Below are 18,955 nucleotides of genomic sequence, written 5' to 3'. Positions count from 1 at the left end.
ACATGTCCAGACTCAGGTCTCCTGTCCTGAGAGTCCATACGCCGGCGGTGCCTCCACCTTCCTCCATCAACACGCGAAGAAGAGGAGCCACGACGAGCTCTGCTGCCAAACGCTGAGGAATGAACAGATGACCACCTCGGCCTCAGCCTGGCCGCCAATCAACAGCCCCGGAGCCAGCCAGAAACAAGCAGACGCGGAAGGACCAAAACGTGACGGTCGTCATCAACAGTTTACCGAGAACGTCGCCCAGGCGGGAGACGTGAAGACACGGCGGCTGAGTCGCACAGGAAAGAAAACCCACATCTGTAAACAATGTGACAAGAGTTTCAGTCAGTCAGGTGACCTGCAGGTACACCAGCGTGTCCACACCGGAGAGAAACCTTACCACTGTAAACAGTGTGACAAGAGTTTCAGTCAGTCAGGTGCACTGCAGGTACACCAGCGTATCCACACCGGAGAGAAACCTTACCACTGTAAACAGTGTGACAAGAGTTTCAGTCAGTCAGGTGCACTGCAGGTACACCAGCGTGTCCATACTGGAGAGAAACCTTACCACTGTAAACAATGTGACAAGAGTTTCAGTCGGTCAGGTGACCTGCAGGTACACCAGCGTATCCACACTGGAGAGAAACCTTACCACTGTAAACAGTGTGACAAGAGTTTCAGTCAGTCAGGTGCACTGCAGGTACACCAGCGTATCCACACTGGAGAGAAACCTTACCACTGTAAAGAATGTGACAAGAGTTTCAGTCGGTCAGGTGACCTGCAGGTACACCAGCGTGTCCACACCGGAGAGAAACCTTACCACTGTAAACAGTGTGACAAGAGTTTCAGTCTTTCAGGTGAACTGCAGGTACACCAGCGTGTCCACACCGGAGAGAAACCTTACCACTGTAAACAGTGTGACAAGAATTTCAGTCGGTCAGGTGACCTGCAGGTACACCAGCGTATCCACACCGGAGAGAAACCTTACCACTGTAAACAGTGTGACAAGAGTTTCAGTCTTTCAGGTGAACTGCAGGTACACCAGCGTGTCCACACCGGAGAGAAACCTTACCACTGTAAACAGTGTGACAAGAATTTCAGTCGGTCAGGTGACCTGCAGGTACACCAGCGTATCCACACCGGAGAGAAACCTTACCACTGTAAACAGTGTGACAAGAATTTCAGTCGGTCAGGTGACCTGCAGGTACACCAGCGTGTCCACACCGGAGAGAAACCTTACCACTGTAAACAGTGTGACAAGAGTTTCAGTCTTTCAGGTGAACTGCAGGTACACCAGCGTGTCCACACCGGAGAGAAACCTTACCACTGTAAACAGTGTGACAAGAATTTCAGTCGGTCAGGTGACCTGCAGGTACACCAGCGTATCCACACCGGAGAGAAACCTTACCACTGTAAACAGTGTGACAAGAATTTCAGTCGGTCAGGTGACCTGCAGGTACACCAGCGTGTCCACACCGGAGAGAAACCTTACCACTGTAAACAGTGTGACAAGAGTTTCAGTCATTCAGGTGACCTGCAGGTACACCAGCGTGTCCACACCGGAGAGAAACCTTACCACTGTAAACAATGTGACAAGAGTTTCAGTCGGTCAGGTAATCTGCAGGTACACCAGCGTGTCCACACCGGAGAGAAACCTTACCACTGTAAACAGTGTGACAAGAGTTTCAGTCATTCAGGTGACCTGCAGGTACACCAGCGTGTCCACACCGGAGAGAAACCTTACCACTGTAAACAGTGTGACAAGAATTTCAGTCGGTTAGGTATTCTGCAGGTACACCAGCGTGTCCACACCGGAGAGAAACCTTACCACTGTAAACAGTGTGACAAGAATTTCAGTCGGTTAGGTATTCTGCAGGTACACCAGCGTGTCCACACCGGAGAGAAACCTTACAACTGCAAAGAGTGTGAAAAGAGTTTCAGTCGGTTAGGTGACCTGCAGGTACACCAGCGTGTCCACACCGGAGAGAAACCTTACCACTGTAAACAGTGTGACAAGAGTTTCAGTCAGTCAGGTGACCTGCAGGTACACCGGCGTATCCACACTGGAGAAAAACCTTACAACTGAGTGTGAAAAGAGTTTCAGTCAGAAAAACCATACCACTGTAAACAGTGTGAGAAGAGTTTCAGTCAGTTAGGTACTCTGAAGAGACACCTGCGTATCCACAATGGAGAAAAACCTTACCACTGCAAAGAGTGTGAAAAGAGTTTCATTCAGCTGGGGAGTCTACAGTCTCACCAGCGTATCCATACTGGAGAAAAGCCATATCACTGTCAACGGTGTGACAAGAGTTTCAAAGACTGCTCTACACTTAAGACTCACCTGAAAAAAACATATTACTACAACAGTGTGAGAAGAGTTTCAGTGAGTTAGGTATAGTCTTAAGACTCACCTGCGTATTCATACTGGAGAAAAAGGCTTTATCGATTGTATCAAGTGAAGATAAGACAGGGAAGAGGGAGAGAGAGAGATGGGGAGAGACATGCAGCAAAGGTCGTCATGAACGGGACTCGAACAGGCGGCGCGCTGTCAGGCCAAAGCCTATTATTATCCTGGACCACTTGGCCAGCAGGGGCCCCTTGATGGCTAAACTTTAAGAAAACAAGAAACAGGAACTTAACCCATTTAGGCCCGACATCAAAATGAAAAAAAAGAATGTCCTCTAAATCATGACAGTTTTCTGAAATACCAATGTGGTGCTCAATATTTCATGTCAAGAACCCCAGAAATTATCTGTATTTGGCCGCCTGCTATCTGCTATTTTTGAAAAAAATCGAAGAACGACTGACATTTTTTTAATCTGATCTCAGGTCAGAATGGGTTAATCAGACCAGTGTGTGTCCGGCGGAAACCTCGTATGAATCTGATCTCAGGTCAGAATGGGTTAAAAAGCTAAGAATAGACCTTTCAACGCACCGCACGTATAACATCCTCCGCGAAAGGAAGTGCGCGTGGTAATAACGGCAATGACCCCGGGGACTAATTACAACTTCGTTTATAATGGATACATTTGAGTCTATACATACAAAGTGATCAAAGGCCTCTCTCCAGCGCGGGGACAGGGAGGGACCTGGACGGGGTCCACACATTACCCTCTCCTCTATGTCTTCCCTCGTCCAACTCTTCTTCTCCCACCATCCAGGCCATCGGCTCCTCTACCATTACAACACTACTCCCATTCATAACCACATTTTCACATACACTCCAACCACTACACCACAAATTTAAACAAAATCTCACCACCACACAACAATCCTACCCCCCATTACAAACACATCAGGTAATCTCGGCACTAAGAAGGAATAGGAACCTGGGAGACCTCCTTGTGCATTCCAAATTTTCCACTTTACCTCCCAAGCCCCCACAACCGTAATTTCAAACCCCGCAAATTCATCAACAACCCCCATAGTCACACTTCCTCCCCCATCACAGATCCCCTGTCTCTGACCACCCCCAATATAGTCTACATCATCACCTGCACACAATGTCATAAACACTATATAGGAGAAACCGGACACACACTGGAAACACGCCTCAAACAACACTTCTATCACATCCAACGAGCAGACATACACACAACTCTGTACACACACTTTCAATCCCATCCTATCGCTAACCTCATCATTTCAGGTCTGGAATGTGGAGTCCGTTGGACCAGTGGACAGCGGAAACTAATGGAACACAGATGTATAAACTAGAGCTGGGACTCGTTTAATTTTTTTTATCTAATTAATCAGAGGCTTTGCGATTAATTAATCTAGATTAATCGCATTTTAATCGCATATCATTATTTGACCCGAGAACAGTGAGAAAGCAATTTTTTCTAATGGATTTTGGTATACTAGTGAATCAATGAATAGTGAATACATAAGTTTAAGCAATAAAACATTGTTTTTGTAGTAATAGGGGTAATAATTATTTATTGAATAATTGCACACAACTGTGCTGTAATCCACGCTACCATCGGATAGCCTTTTAAATCCAATTTCCAATCCACGGGGACAAGCAAAGTGATCTCAGCGGCTTCCCCCAGTCTGGTGAACTGTCTGCGGTTTCTGGTGGTGTTATTATCTGAAGAGGACACGGACATTTGGTGCGCAGGTCCGTCTGAAAACTGTCCAGTGACAACGTTCCACAGTGAAAAAAATAGTGTGATTAAAATGCGTTATTTTTTTTAATGCATTAATTTTTCTGTAGTTAATTAATCGTAATTAATCGCAATTAGTCCCGGCCCTAGTATAAACAAATTACAAACTGTAACACCCACTGGTCTTAATGAAAGAAGTTGATTTTTATCCCCTTTCTGTTCATTTTTCTGTAAAATAAATAAATGGTATCCAGGCCTTGCGGTGAACTTTTACTCCTGTATGGTTTTAGGTTGTTTTATTAATGTCCTTTTTATATCCATTTTACCATTGGGTTTTAGAGTATGGTTTAGGTATGCGGTCTAGCTTAAACTTGGACTCAGGGGGGTGGACGCCTCTGCCGTGCATAGTCCCCAGTGAATAGGCAGTTTGCCCTTCACTGGTAACCCTATTTTGGACTCATTTTAAATATATGAAGGTATTGCGGGCAGGGGTTTTACAAAAAAGCTTCCCCTTTTAAAATACATACACACATACATACCTACATACATTTCAGAAGTTTTAGCAGTTTTTAAGGACCCACTTTTAGGCCAGTGCACCAGAGCAAACTCTTGCCTTTTTTTTAACCCTACCCATTTTAACCCTTGGAATGCCAGGACCAATTTTTTTGTTTGGGTAACAAATTGGCATATTTTTAATTCATCGTTTTAACATACAAGAAAGATCTGGTGGATTGAAGAGATGTTTTTTTTTGTTCATTCATAGCAAATGTATTCTCTCGATTCGCCACCAGATGGCGGGAAAGCATCATTATGCTGATTTTGGCTAAAATAGACGGATCTTCCTAAGTCACTTCCGGTTGAACGATCAACAACATCCTGTAGTAGTTTGACCCTAGTCAATAGTTTGGCTGGTCCGGATTGCTAAGCTAATGCTATATTTTTCATAACTAAGTCAAATTAACCTCAAATCAACCCCAAAAGATCGCAAAATATCACATTTTTTACACCGACGCACATAGAGACGGCGCGCGTGCACGATAACGCACGATCACGCGGATTTCGGCCGTTTTTTGGTAAATTACATCCAACATTATGATATTAGCGAAAAAATATTAATTTTTGCTCTTTTGACCCCGCGATAACTGATAGTGATTGTCATTCCGTTCTTTCCGTTAACGGGAGGTTTAGATTTTTCGATTCATTCCGTTTTTTCCGTGAATTGTAGGCCAAGGGTTAACCAAATACATACATACATAAATACATCAGGCCAGTGCACCAGAGCAAACTTTTGCCTTTTTTTAAACCCTACCCATTTTAACCAAATACCATACATACATACATACACAAACACACACACACACACACACACACACACACACACATACATACACACATACACATACACATACACATACACATACACATACACATACACACACACATACATACATACATACATACATACTGTACCATACATACCATACATACCATACATACCATACATACCATACATACCATACATACATACTCCACCCAGCCAACCAAGCATTAGCAGGGTCCAGACTCCACACAAATGAATGGAAATGCGGGAATGGGAATGGTTAACCAGGCTACGGAAATATTTGACGTTGCTTTTTTAACGTCGTCAAAACCTCCACCAGACCTCACCTCCTGGTCAGCCTACATAAGGTTTATGGTGTGTGTGTGACGTCAGAACTCACCTCCTGGTCAGCCTACATAAGGTTTATGTTGTGTGTGTGACGTCAGAACTCACCTCCTGGTCAGCCTACATAAGGTTTATGTTAGTGTGTGTGACGTCAGAACTCACGTCCAGGTCAGCCTAAGGTTTATGTTAGTGTGTGTGGCGTCAGAACTCACCTCTTGGTCAGCCTACATAAGGTTTATGTTAGGGTGTGTGACGTCAGAACTCACCTCTTGGTCAGCCTACATAAGGTTTATGTTGTGTTGTGACGTCAGAACTCACCTCCTGGTCAGCCTACATAAGGTTTATGTTAGTGTGTTGTGACGTCAGAACTCACCTCCTGGTCAGCCTACATAAGGTTTATGTTAGTGTTGTGACCTCAGAACTCACCTCCTGGTCAGCCTACATAAAGGTGTGAAGTGTTGTTAGACCTTCACTTCATAGCAGAGCGACGTGTAGAAAGGCGTGCCAACGGTTTCACATAAGAGATACAAAGATAGAGGCCGAAACGGAGAAGAGGGACGGAGAGAGTAAAGGATATATTCCAGAGAGGAACCCAGAGAGGAACCCAAACCTCTCCTCTCACCACAGTCCATCATATGTGATGATGGAAGGAAGGAGTGAGTCCCGACATGTCCAGACTCAGGTCTCCTGTCCTGAGAGTCCATACGCCGGCGGTGCCTCCACCTTCCTCCGTCAACACGCGAAGAAGAGGAGCCACGACGAGCTCTGCTGCCAAACGCTGAGGAATGAACAGATGACCACCTCGGCAGCCTGGCCGCCAATCAACAGCCCCGGAGCCAGCCAGAAACAAGGAGACGCGGAAGGACCAAAACGTGACGGTCGTCGTCAACGGTTTACCGAGAACGTCGCCCAGGCGGGAGACGTGAAGACACGGCGGCTGAGTCGCACAGGAAAGAAAACCCACATCTGTAAACAATGTGACAAGAGTTTCAGTCGGTCAGGTGACCTGCAGGTACACCAGCGTGTCCACACCGGAGAGAAACCTTACCACTGTAAACAGTGTGACAAGAGTTTCAGTCATTCACGTGACCTGCAGGTACATCAGCGTGTCCACACCGGAGAGAAACCTTACCACTGTAAACAGTGTGACAAGAATTTCAGTCGGTCAGGTAATCTGCAGGTACACCAGCGTGTCCACACCGGAGAGAAACCTTACCACTGTAAACAGAGTGACAAGTGTTTCAGTCGGTTAGGTGACCTGCAGGTACACCAGCGTGTCCACACCGGAGAGAAACCTTACCACTGTAAACAGTGTGACAAGAATTTCAGTCGGTTAGGTAATCTGCAGGTACACCAGCGTGTCCACACCGGAGAGAAACCTTACCACTGTAAACAGTGTGACAAGAGTTTCAGTCGGTCAGGTAATCTGCAGGTACACCAGCGTGTCCACACCGGAGAGAAACCTTACCACTGTAAACAGTGTGACAAGAGTTTCAGTCATTCACGTGACCTGCAGGTACATCAGCGTGTCCACACCGGAGAGAAACCTTACCACTGTAAACAGTGTGACAAGAATTTCAGTCGGTCAGGTAATCTGCAGGTACACCAGCGTGTCCACACCGGAGAGAAACCTTACCACTGTAAACAGAGTGACAAGTGTTTCAGTCGGTTAGGTGACCTGCAGGTACACCAGCGTGTCCACACCGGAGAGAAACCTTACCACTGTAAACAGTGTGACAAGAATTTCAGTCGGTTAGGTAATCTGCAGGTACACCAGCGTGTCCACACCGGAGAGAAACCTTACAACTGCAAAGAGTGTGAAAAGAGCTTCAGTCGGTTAGGTGACCTTAGGTACACCAGCGTGTCCACACCGGAGAGAAACCTTACCACTGTAAACAGTGTGACAAGAGTTTCAGTCAGTCAGGTGACCTGCAGGTACACCGGCGTATCCACACTGGAGAAAAACCTTACAACTGCAAAGAGTGTGAAAAGAGTTTCAGTCAGCTAGCTCATCTACAGTCTCACCAGCGTGTCCATACTGGAGAAAAGCCATATCACTGTGAACAGTGTGAGAAGAGTTTCAGCGTGTTAGATAGTCTAAAGAATCACCTTCGTATTCACACTGGAGAAAAACCATACCACTGTAAACAGTGTGAGAAGAGTTTCAGTCTGTTACCTCATCTAAAGAATCACCTGCGTATCCACACTGGAGAAAAACCATACCACTGTAAACAATGTGAGAAGAGTTTCAGTGAGTTAGGTGCTCTGAAGAGACACCTGCGTATCCACACTGGAGAAAAACCTTACAACTGCAAAGAGTGTGAAAAGAGTTTCAGTCAGCTGGTGAGTCTACAGTCTCACCAGCGTATCCATACTGGAGAAAAGCCATTTCACTGTCAACGGTGTGACAAGAGTTTCAAGGACTGCTCTAAACTTAAGACTCACCTGAAAAAACATATTACTACAACAGTCTGAGAAAAGTTTCAGCGAGTTAGGTATAGTCTTAAGACTCACCTGCGTATTCATACTGGAGAAAAAGACTCTATCGATTGTATCAAGTGAAGATAAGACAGGGAAGAGGGAGAGAGAGAGATGGGGAGAGACATGCAGCAAAGGTCGTCATGAACGGGTCTCGAACAGGCGGCGCGCTGTCAGGCCAAAGCCTATTATTATCCTGGACCACTTGGCCAGCAGGGGCCCCTTGATGGCTAAACTTTAAGAAAACAAGAAACAGGAACTTAGCCCATTTAGGCCCGACATCGAAATTTAAAAAAAGAATGTCCTCTAAATCATGACAGTTTTCTGAAATACCAATGTGGTGCTCAATATTTCATGTCAAGAACCCCAGAAATTATCTGTATTTGGCCGTCTGCTATCTGCTATTTTTGAAAAAAATCGAAGAACGACTGACATTTTTTTTATCTGATCTCAGGTCAGAATGGGTTAATCAGACCAGTGTGTGTCCAGCGGAAACCTCGTATGAAACTGATCTCAAGTCAGAATGGGTTAAAAAGCTAAGAATAGACCTTTCAACGCACCGCATGTATAACATCCTCTGCGAGAGGAAGTGCGCGTGGTAATAACGGCAATGACCCCGGGGACTAATTACAACTGCGTTTATAATGGATACATTTGAGTCTATACCGTATATAGACAATATTAGTTCTTTTTAGACCTGTGGTTATCACACACTTTCATGTCTAGGACCGACCAAATTGATAATATGCATTTGGCCGCGGGCGCCCATCCGAAGAGTAGAGGTGTGCATTGGCACCGCCCTCGCAATTCAATTAGATTACAAATCGTGTGTGCGTGTGTGTGTGTTCTAACCAGGTGTTTACTAATGGTAGTCTGTATGGGTTCAGTTGGTTAAACTGGACATTGGTTATATTTGGATGTTGTATTATTATTATTATTATTATTATTATAATTAAACTAGAAATGCACTCTGTCGAGGTGCCGACCTGCGCCTTGCACAACAACGTGTGCGCAAGCAGAGTGCAAGTACTGCTACTAACTAATGTCTATTACAACTAGTACTGCTACTAACTAATGTCTATTACAACTAGTACTGCTACTAACTAATGTCTATTACAACTAGTACTGCTACTAACTAATGTCTATTACAACTAGTACTGCTACTAACTAATGTCTATTACAACTAGTACTGCTACTAACTAATGTCTATTACAACTAGTACTGCTACTAACTAATGTCTATTACAACTAGTACTGCTACTAACTAATGTCTATTACAACTAGTACTGCTACTAACTAATGTCTATTACAACTAGTACTGCTACTAACTAATGTCTATTACAACTAGTACTGCTACTAACTAATGTCTATTACAACTGCTGTCCTAAGTCCTTTAGACCCATTACTGATCTTATACCAACCTTGAGACGTACTTAGTTACGTCACCATCGACAGCCAATAAGAGACCATTCTTACCTTGACATACATAAATACATACATACCATACATACATACCATACATACATAACATACATAACATACATAACATACATACCATACATACCATACATACCATACATACATACTCCACCCAGCCAACCAAGCATTAGCAGGGTCCAGACTCCACACAAATGAATGGAAATGTGGGAATGGGAATGGTTAACCAGGCTACGGAAATATTTGACGTTGCTTTTTTAACGTCGTCAAAACCTCCACCAGAACTCACCTCCTGGTCAGCCTACATATTAAGGTTTATGGTGTGTGTGTGACGTCAGAACTCACCTCCTGGTCAGCCTACATAAGGTTTATGTTAGTGTGTGAGACGTCAGAACTCACCTCCTGGTCAGCCTACATAAGGTTTATGTTAGTGTGTGAGACGTCAGAACTCACCTCCTGGTCAGCCTACATAAGGTTTATGTTAGTGTGTGTGACGTCAGAACTCACCTCCTGGTCAGCCTACATAAGGTTTATGTTAGTGTGTGTGACGTCAGAACTCACCTCCTGGTCAGCCTACATAAGGTTTATGTTAGTGTGTGTGACGTCAGAACTCACCTCCTGGTCAGCCTACATAAAGGTGTGAAGTGTTGTTAGACCTTCACTTCATAGCAGAGCGACGTGTAGAAAGGCGTGCCAACGGTTTCACATAAGAGATACAAAGATAGAGGCCGAAACGGAGAAGAGGGACGGAGAGAGTAAAGGATATATTCCAGAGAGGAACCCAGAGAGGAACCCAAACCTCTCCTCTCACCACAGTCCATCATATGTGATGATGGAAGGAAGGAGTGAGTCCCGACATGTCCAGACTCAGGTCTCCTGTCCTGAGAGTCCATACGCCGGCGGTGCCTCCACCTTCCTCCGTCAACACGCGAAGAAGAGGAGCCACGACGAGCTCTGCTGCCAAACGCTGAGGAATGAACAGATGACCACCTCGGCAGCCTGGCCGCCAATCAACAGCCCCGGAGCCAGCCAGAAACAAGCAGACGCGGAAGGACCAAAACGTGACGGTCGTCGTCAACAGTTTACCGAGAACGTCGCCCAGGCAGGAGAGACACGGCGGCTGAGTCGCACAGGAAAGAAAACCCACATCTGTAAACAGTGTGACAAGAGTTTCAGTCGGTCAGGTCACCTGCAGGTACACCAGCGTGTCCACACCGGAGAGAAACCTTACCACTGTAAACAGTGTGACAAGAATTTCAGTCGGTTAGGTAATCTGCAGGTACACCAGCGTGTCCACACCGGAGAGAAACCTTACCACTGTAAACAGTGTGACAAGAGTTTCAGTCATTCAGGTGACCTGCAGGTACACCGGCGTATCCACACTGGAGAAAAACCTTACAACTGCAAAGAGTGTGAAAAGAGTTTCAGTCAGATAGCTCATCTACAGTCTCACCAGCGTGTCCATACTGGAGAAAAGCCATATCACTGTGAACAGTGTGAGAAGAGTTTCAGCATGTTAGCTCATCTAAAGAATCACCAGCGTGTCCACACCGGAGAGAAACCTTACCACTGTAAACAGTGTGACAAGAGTTTCAGTCTGTTAGCTCATCTAAAGAATCACCTGCGTACCCACACTGGAGAAAAACCATACCACTGTAAACAGTGTGAGAAGAGTTTCAGTCAGTTAGCTCATCTAAAGAATCACCTGCGTACCCACACTGGAGAAAAACCTTACAACTGTAAACAGTGTGAGAAGAGTTTCAGTCAGTTAGCTCATCTAAAGAATCACCTGCGTTTCCACACTGGAGAAAAACCATACCACTGTAAACAATGTGAGAAGAGTTTCAGTGAGTTAGGTACTCTGAAGAGACACCTGCGTGTCCACACTGGAGAAAAACCTTACAACTGCAAAGAGTGTGAAAAGCGTTTCCGTCAGCTGGGGAGTCTACAGTCTCACCAGCGTATCCATACTGGAGAAAAGCCATATCACTGTCAACGGTGTGACAAGAGTTTCAAGGACTGCTGTACACTTAAGACTCACCTGAAAAAACATATTACTACAACAGTCTGAGAAGAGTTTCAGTGAGTTAGGTATAGTCTTAAGACTCACCTGCGTATTCATACTGGAGAAAAAGCCTTTATCGATTGTATCAAGTGAAGATAAGACAGGGAAGAGGGAGAGAGAGAGATGGGGAGAGACATGCAGCAAAGGTCGTCATGAACGGGACTCGAACAGGCGGCGCGCTGTCAGGCCAAAGCCTGTTATTATCCTGGACCACTTGGCCAGCAGGGGCCCCTTGATGGCTAAACTTTAAGAAAACAAGGAACAGGAACTTAACCCATTTAGGCCCGACATCGAAATAAAAAAAAAGAATGTCCTCTAAATCATGTATAACATCCTCTGCGAGAGAAAGTGCTCGTGGTAATAACGGCAATGACCCCGGGGACTAATTACAACTGCGTTTATAATGGATACATTTGAGTCTATACCGTACATAGACAATATTAGTCCTTTTTAGACATGTGGTTATCACACACTTTCATGTCTAGGACCGACCACATTGATATGCATTTGGCCACGGGCGCCCATCCGAAGAGTAGAGGTGTGCATTGGCACCGCCCTCGCAATTCAATTAGATTACAAATCGTGTGTGCGTGTGTGTGTGTGTGTGTGTGTGTGTGTGTGTGTGTGTGTGTGTGTGTGTATGTTCTAACCAGGTGTTTAGTAATGGTAGTCTGTACTGGGTTCAGATGGTTAAACTGGACATTGGTTATATTTGGATGTTGTATTATTATTATTATTATTCAACTAGAAATGCACTCTGTCGAGGTGCCAACTTATGCCTAGCACAACAACGTGTGCGCAATTGCAGAGCGCAAGTACTGCTACTAACTAATGTCTATTACAACTAGTACTGCTACTAACTAATGTCTATTACAACTGCTGTCCTAAGTCCTTTAGACCCATTACGGATCTTATACCAACCTTGAGACGTACTTAGTTACGTCACCATCGACAGCCAATAAGAGACCATTCTTACCTTGACATACATACATACCATACATACATACTCCACCCAGCCAACCAAGCATTAGCAGGGTCCAGCCTCCACACAAATGAATGGAAATGCGGGAATGGGAATGGTTAACCAGGCTACGGAAATATTTGACGTTGCTTTTTTAACGTCGTCAAAACCTCCACCAGACCTCACCTCCTGGTCAGCCTATATAACGATAATGTTAGTGTGTGTGTGACGTCAGAACTCACCTCCTGGTCAGCCTACATAAGGTTTATGTTGTGTGTGTGACGTCAGAACTCACCTCCTGGTCAGCCTACCTAAGGTTTATGTTGTGTTGTGACGTCAGAACTCACCTCCTGGTCAGCCTACATAAAGGTGTGAAGTGTTGTTAGACCTTCACTTCATAGCAGAGAGACGTGTAGAAAGGCGTGCCAACGGTTTCACATGAGAGATACAAAGATAGAGGCCGAGACAGAGGGACGGAGAGAGTAAAGGATATATTCCAGAGAGGAACCCAGAGAGGAACCCAAACCTCTCCTCTCACCACAGTCCATCATATGTGATGATGGAAGGAAGGAGTGAGTCCCGACATGTCCAGACTCAGGTCTCCTGTCCTGAGAGTCCATACGCCGGCGGTGCCTCCACCTTCCTCCGTCAACACGCGAAGAAGAGGAGCCACGACGAGCTCTGCTGCCAAACGCTGAGGAATGAACAGATGACCACCTCGGCAGCCTGGCCGCCAATCAACAGCCCCGGAGCCAGCCAGAACCAAGCAGACGCGGAAGGACCAAAACATGACGGTCGTCGTCAATGGTTTACCGAGAACGTCGCCAAGGCGGGAGAGAAACGGCGGCTGAGTCGCACAGGAAAGAACCCACATCTGTAAACAATGTGACAAGAGTTTCAGTCGGTCAGGTGAGCTGCAGGTACACCAGCGTGTCCACACCGGAGAGAAACCTTACCACTGTAAACAGTGTGACAAGAGTTTCAGTCGGTCAGGTGAGCTGCAGGTACACCAGCATGTCCACACCGGAGAGAAACCTTACCACTGTAAACAATGTGACAAGAATTTCAGTCGGTCAGGTAATCTGCAGGTACACCAGCGTGTCCACACCGGAGAGAAACCTTACCACTGTAAACAGTGTGACAAGTGTTTCAGTCGGTTAGGTGACCTGCATGTACACCAGCGTGTCCACACCGGAGAGAAACCTTACCACTGTAAACAATGTGACAAGAGTTTCAGTCGGTTAGGTAATCTGCAGGTACACCAGCGTGTCCACACCGGAGAGAAACCTTACAACTGCAAAGAGTGTGAAAAGAGTTTCAGTCGGTCAGGTGACCTGCAGGTACACCAGCGTGTCCACACCGGAGAGAAACCTTACCACTGTAAACAGTGTGACAAGAGTTTCAGTCAGTCAGGTGACCTGCAGGTACACCGGCGTATCCACACTGGAGAAAAACCTTACAACTAACCCAAGGAAGCTCTTCTCCACTTTCACCTCCCTCCTTAAACCCCCTCCCCCCACTCACCCTTCATCCCTCACTGCTGATGTTTTTGTCAACTACTTCGAGAAGAAGGTTGATGATATCAGCAGCTCCTTTCCTCCCCTCCCACATAAAGTAGCATCCGACTCAACCAACACTAACCCCAACATACCATGCATGTCCTCCTTCTCTCCTCTTTCCCCAGACGAGGTTCTACAACTAGTGACATCCTCTAGACCCACCACCTGCCCTCTTGACCCTGTCCCGTCTCCAATCTTCCAAACCATCGCACCTGATCTGCTCCCCTTCATCACCTCCATCATCAACACCTCAGTAACCTCAGGCTGCGTCCCATCTGCCCTCAAGTCAGCCAGAGTAACACCACTCCTCAAAAAACCAACCCTTGACCCTTCAGATGTCAAGAACTACAGACCGGTATCACTCCTTTCATTTATTTCTAAAACCATTGAACGTGTCGTCTCCAAACAGCTCTCTCTCCATCTCTCACAGAACAACCTGCTGGATCCCAACCAGTCCGGATTCAAGAAGGCCCACTCCACAGAAACTGCCCTGCTGGCAGTCACAGAAGCACTACATGCTGCCCAAGCTGCTTCCCACTCTGCAGTACTGATTCTCCTAGACCTATCAGCAGCATTTGACACAGTGAACCACCAGCTGCTCCTAGACACCCTAGCGGAGCTAGGCATCGGTGGAACGGCACTAAAGTGGTTCTCCTCCTACCTCACCGACCGGACCTACCAGGTTTCCTGGAAAGGTCTGTTATCATCCCCCCGAACCCTCCAAACTGGGGTCCCACAGGGATCTGTACTTGGTCCCCTCCTTTTCTCACTGTACACTAAATCCCTTGGCACTATCATCTCTGCCCACAATATATCCTATCACTGCTACGCCGATGACACACAACTGTTCCTATCCTTCCCCCCCTCTACCACTCAGGTGGAAGAGCGCATCACTGCATGCCTGGCTGACATCTCACAGTGGATGTCCTCCAACCATCTCAAGCTGAACCCAGACAAGACTGAGCTTCTCTTCTTCCCAGCTAAGTCCTGCCCTATGCGGGAGCTAACTATTTCCGTAGACAACGCCCTGGTAACGTCTGTCCCAACAGCCAGGAATCTTGGTGTTGTCCTGGACAGTCAGCTCTCGTTCAAACCTCACATCACAGCTGTCACTCGATCCTGTAGGTTCACACTCTATAACATACGACGAATTAGACCGTTCCTCACCCAGGAATCAGCCCAGCTCCTAATCCAGACAACAGTCTTATCAAAACTCGACTACTGTAACTCCCTCCTTACTGGCCTACCAGCATGTGCACTTAAGCCTCTCCAGCTGATCCAAAATGCAGCAGCTCGCTTGGTCTTCAACCAGCCAAAATTCTCACATGTCTCCCCCCTGCTCCGCTCCCTCCACTGGCTCCCGGTCGCTGCCCGCACAGAATACAAAACTCTGATGCTGGCATTCAAAGCAACCAAAGGTATGGCTCCCCCATATCTTACAAGTATGATTGAACCCTACAAACCCTCCCGCGCACTCAGATCAGCCAACGCAGGGAAGCTGGAAGTACCCTCACTAAAAACGCCGGGACAACGCTCCACACGTCCCAAACTCTTCTCCCTTCTGGCTCCAAAACTGTGGAATGCACTTCCCATTGCAGTCAGAACTGCAGCATCACTCCCAATCTTCCGCCGTAGCCTGAAAACCCACCTTTTCAGACTCCATCATGGCCCTTAGCACTTACCCTAAACCCTTAGATAGCATTTCTGTTGGATTATATAGCATTTGATACAGACTTATAGCATGTTATGTAGACAGCACTGTAATTGTATTGTATGTAGTCATAGCACGCCATAGTACACATATATAGCATAGTAGTAAAGATGTATAGTTTATATGTATAGTGTATGTATAGTTTCACTATATAAATATTCCACTGTTACTTTCTTAGCTTACGCATGTTTCATGATAAATGCTTTTTATGTGATGTATTCCCATGCTTTGTTCTTGCTTAAATGTAAGTCGCTCTGGATTAAGAGCGTCTGCTAAATGCCTAAATTGTAAATTGTAAAGAGTGTGAAAAGAGTTTCAGTCAGCTGGTGAGTCTACAGTCTCACCAGCGTATCCATACTGGAGAAAAACCTTACAACTACAAAGAGCGTGAAAAGAGTTTCATTCAGCTGGGGAGTCTACAGTCTCACCAGCGTATCCATACTGGAGAAAAGCCATATCACTGTCAACGGTGTGACAAGAGTTTCAAGGACCGCTGTACACTTAAGACTCACCTGAAAAAACATATTACTACAACAGTCTGAGAAGAGTTTCAGTGAGTTAGGTATAGTCTTAACCCTCTAACACCCGCATTAATTTCTACTTGCAAAAAATAGATTTCAACCTTACTACTACTTTGTACTACTAGGACTGACACTAAAACATAATTTATGTTAAAAAAAATAAAAAAATAAAGTTTGATGGAAAATGTATAATAATTATATAATAATATAATAAATTAATAATTTACATTTGGGGCATATCTTTCACAATAATGAATAAAACATGTTCTAGACATTCTAATGATCACAAAAAAACATATATTACAATTATTTTACCTACTTTTATTAGGGTAAAGGTCAAAAGTCTTAGGTTAAAAAATGTTCAAAATCGCACAGAGTCCAGACATTTTTAATTTGTGTGAATTTCAGCCTTTGTGGGGGGTATTTATATGCAAATATCATAACCAATGGCATTTAAATGGCATTGCAATGAACATCACTGATGACGTTTAGGTGAAAAAAGAACAGAAAAAATAAATAATTTAGTAATTAAATGAAATAAAATTGTTGCTAAAAAGCAACGCTGGGTGTTAGAGGGTTAAGACTCACCTGCGTATTCATACTGGAGAAAAAGGCTTTATCGATTGTATCAAGTGAAGATAAGACAGGGAAGAGGGAGAGAGAGATGGGGAGAGACATGCAGCAAAGGTCGTCATGAACGGGACTTGAACAGGCGGCGCGCTGTCAGGCCAAAGCCTATTATTATCCTGGACCACTTGGCCAGCAGGGGCCCCTTGATGGCTAAACTTTAAGAAAACAAGAAACAGGAACTTAACCCATTTAGGCCCGACATCGAAATTAAAAAAAATAATGTCCTCTGAATCATGACAGTTTTCTGAAATACCAATGTGGTGCTCAATATTTCATGTCAAGAACCCCAGAAATTATCTGTATTTGGCCGCCGAGCCCCATCTGAAAATATCTTGTTCCAAGGGACCCCCCCCCCCCCAGAAAGGAAAGATATGAGTTAAAAACGTTCGCTCTGAAAGAATACATATATTCAAAGATTTTCACGATTTTTCATTTTTTTTTCAAAAATAGCAGACCTACAAGCTCGTAGCTCGTAGCTACGAGCTTGTAGATCTGCTATTATAAATAGCAGATCTACAAGCTCATATCCCGCCACCGAGCGGCGCGCTATGAGCTTGTAGATCTGCTATTTTTCAATAGCTAAAGCATAACATGATGCCGACACCAAAATGGGTTCCCGTTCAGAATGGGTTAAAATGTTTTATTTTCAATAAACACCATTCTATACATATTTCAGAAGCCAAAAACACGGTACAATGAAATGACTTAAGCAACATGAACAGACACCCCTCCTCCTCCTCGACAGTGCTTGGCACCTTCGGAGTGACCTTCCAATCAACAGGAAGGCCAGCCATTTGAGCTGCATTTCATGTTATGAAAGGTGCAATACAAATAAAAAGTTGTAGAATTATAATAATAATAATCATTATTATTACTATTTTAATGCAGACATCAATGTGTCTTATGGCTCCAAATTAATATGCACATTCAATCAATTACATCTTACATTTCTAGATGCATGCATGCCTGTTTTTCATTACAAAAAAAATGTAGTAGTGATGTAGAAGACATTTTTAGAATCTGATCTCAGGTCTCCTCCAGGCTGGGTTGCCTAACCTGTATACGACGTCATGGATTGAAATAACATTTCACATGACATTCAGACAGCATAACGGTGCAACCTTTCACATTTTGTGGCACATCCCTGTGGGAAGAAGTGAAAGTGCTTTGTGGCACTCCAGAGGCCCCTCAACATGTGATTCCAATTTTGGGTTGATCGGATGTCGTTCCTGTCATTTTCTCTGTGTGTGTGTGTGTGTGCGTGTGCGTGTGCGTGTGCGTGTGCGTGTGCGTGTGCGTGTGCGTGTGCGTGTGCGTGTGCGTGTGCGTGCGCGTGCGTGTGCGTGTGCGTGTGTGTGTGTGTGAAATAAACCGCTCCCACTAATTTTATAATCCAGGCAAACAGCATATGGAATTTCCAAAGCGTGTTCGCCCCTCACTGTCACATGACTCCCGAGGGCCTACTGTAGGCCTACATGGGGAAATGAGTCACGATCCAAAAGAAATTAATCAAAATACTGTATACTGATTGGATGACTTATTGTTCAAGAGTTGTCTATAGGCCAAAAGAATGTCATATCGCTATTCGCCACCGGCAGATTGAAAAACATGTGTGGTGGAATGAAAAGTTTGACGGACCAGGGGTGCGCACGCATACGCGCGCGCGCGCACGCACGCACGCACGCACACACGCACACACGCACACACGCACACACGCACACACACACACACACACACACACACACACACACACACACACACACACACACACACACACACACACACACACAATTATATGAAATTGGCCGCCGACCCCCATCTGAAAATATGTTGTTCC

This window comes from Protomyctophum parallelum, assembly GCF_964188405.1.
Source record: "Protomyctophum parallelum genome assembly, chromosome: 20".
NCBI classification, from domain to species: domain Eukaryota; kingdom Metazoa; phylum Chordata; class Actinopteri; order Myctophiformes; family Myctophidae; genus Protomyctophum; species Protomyctophum parallelum.
Note: the sequence above shows the minus strand (reverse complement) of the source record.